Source organism: Ovis canadensis, chromosome 2 (genome assembly GCF_042477335.2).
Source record: "Ovis canadensis isolate MfBH-ARS-UI-01 breed Bighorn chromosome 2, ARS-UI_OviCan_v2, whole genome shotgun sequence".
In the NCBI taxonomy this organism is placed as follows: Eukaryota; Metazoa; Chordata; class Mammalia; order Artiodactyla; family Bovidae; genus Ovis; species Ovis canadensis.
In genome coordinates, this window is record NC_091246.1 from 228569919 (window position 1) to 228572569 (window position 2651).

Consider the following 2651-nt stretch of genomic DNA (forward strand, 5'->3'; position numbering starts at 1 on the left):
ACAAGGCTCAGGATAACATATTTATGTGTTAAAATATTGTCAAGCAGGAAGATCCAGTGACCTGTCCAAGTGAGAATTCTTAAAGTATGGAGGGTCACAAAGATCACCTAAAGATGCTCCTCATATGGGATCTTCAGCCAAAGGGAAGCAAAAGCAAAACCAGGGCAGGAGAGGAGGGGAGCTGTTGGGAATGGGTAGGACAAATGGTGTTTTTCTCATCTGCAGTCAGAAGCCACAAGAAACAAAGGGAAATATGAGTTCTAATAATACCTACTGCAAGTATTTCCAGTTGCCATATTTTTAAAGAAATATTTTTCAAGAAAACCTCCAGACAATTCTTTCAAATATTCTTTTGTGACTCAGACATATTCCTTTTATAATTAGAAAAAAGTATATAACTATTCACTCTCCCACTATTATGCAGCCACAAATGTGTGTATCACCCAGCTTTCTTTCACCTTCTTTACCTCCCATCCCGTTCCCATGAAAGGCATATAGTTGTGATTTGCAACTACAGATTGGTATTAAGGGGTTATTACCAGAGAGGCTTCCCTGGTGGCTCAGATGGTAAAGCGTCTGCCTGCAATGCAGGAGACCCGGGTTCAATTCCTGGGTTGGGAAGATACCCCGGAGAAGGAAATGGCAATCCACTCCAGCACTCTTGCCTGGAAAATCCCATGGACATAGGAGCCTGATAGGCTACAGTCCATGGGGTCACAAAGAGTCAGACACAACTGAGCAACTTCACTTTCACTTTCACTTTTCACCAGAGACTACTCAGTAACTTTTCAAAGGCTTTTCAGATATTTGAAGATCAGAATGTTTACATATAAACTGAGAAAAACATTTCTGTTACTTTCTGAGGTCATCACTATATGACCATGACTATATTTGAACAATAAAGGTACAGGAAGAAGAAAGAAAAATAGCAAGGCTAGATAAATACTCTAACCCCTTACACTGTTCTTTTTCCATGAAAATGTTTTCAGAAACTTTGAGCATTCAGTGTTAGAAAAAAACAATTATTATTCATCATGCCCACTTCACCTGATGCAAAGAGCCAACTCATTGGAAAGACTCTGATGCTGGGAAAGATGGAGGGCAAGAGGAGAAGGGAGTGACAGAGGATGAGATGGTTGGATGGCATCACTAACTCAATGAACATGTGTCTGAGCGAAATCCGGGAGACAGTGAAGGACAGGGAAGCCTGGTGTGCTGCACCCATGGGTCACAAGGAGTCAGACATGGGTTAGTAACTGAACAACAAACAATGACAACCTCCCACCTCTGCCTATAGCATCCTTCTGTGAATTACAAATTAACCAAACAGTGAATGAGTAGATCCAAAGTTTGCTGACTGTTCAACATAGAGTAAATTTGTTTTCAAGTTAAGAACAGCAAGAAAATCCAGACTAACGAGATGTCTTGCTTTAATAAGTGCTAAACATAAATGTAGGATTAATTGCATATTGTTTTAAGCCACTTAAATAATCGAATATCAGCAATGAAGGAAGCAATATAATTTGTCTTGCTAAAAAAAATAGCTTCATTAATGAGGCTAAAAACATGAACCATTAATTCTATGGGGTGGTGGCTCTATGAAGCTGCACAGATCATGTGAGAGCAGAGTGTCTGCATTTTGTTCTCATCTTATATATGCTTCATCATTAAGTATTTTTCATAAACATAATAGAAATGGTTAAATATAGCTTTTTCAGCTGAAAAAATAAAACAAATTTTATGAATTGCTAATGTACCATACCAGTGATTTAACATGTTAAATAAGAGTGAGTTTTATTTTTCTCTCTCAAGCACACAACTGGATAAAAGTGAAAATTTAATTCAATTGCAATTTGGGCTCTGTGCATCTTTGACTAAACATCGGGATTTTCTTTTAGCCAAATGCATTAGTTGCTTTGAAACCACATACAATGGGTAGATTTAAATAAATTTTAAGAATATAAGAAACTGGATATATTTTGTATAAAGATGATTGTAAAGAAATTAGACTGGCATTTTTGTTTGTTCCAAAAGGTTGCTCTGAAAGTAATTAAAACTATGTATATATATATATATATATATATATATATATATATATATATTATCCATGGAACACATGCATGTCAAGGTTCAAATTTCAGCCTCTAGTCAGCCCACTTCAGTATTCTTGCCTGGAGAATCACAGGGACAGAGGAGCCTGGTGGGCTGCCATCTATGGGGTTGCACAGAGTCGGACACAACTGATGCGACTTAGCAGCAGCAACAGCAGCAGCTAAAAACTACCCTATGATCTTAGGAAACTACAGCCCTTCTAGGCTTCAGACTCTATCATCAAGTAAAGATAATAGTGGTAACTCCTCTATAGATTTATGAAGATTTAGAAGATAATAGAGGTGGAAGTTTTGGTGTCTGACATATTATAAGTATATGGCATTTTCTAGCTGTTATCAGTGTTACTGTCCTGATCATTGTCATCTTTCTGCCAGATTCATTTTTTAAAAATCAGCATTTTTACTTGAATTTACATAATTTCTGATCTTACTTTCCTCATAGTGTGATGGTAGTTGATAACACACTTTAGGAAAGATAAATAGAATATTTACATAGCCACAAAGAAATCTTGAATGCTACTACTCCTATATACAGATAAA

At 36.8% G+C, this 2651-nt stretch overlaps 1 non-coding gene across 1 annotated transcript; it reads left to right on the forward strand.

Moving 5' to 3' along the window:
* The first annotated feature begins 549 nt into the window (after positions 1 to 549).
* Positions 550 to 621, forward strand: TRNAC-GCA (transfer RNA cysteine (anticodon GCA)). The gene has a single exon. It is a non-coding gene; the product is annotated as a tRNA-Cys (tRNA).
* Positions 622 to 2651: the final 2030 nt, after the last annotated feature.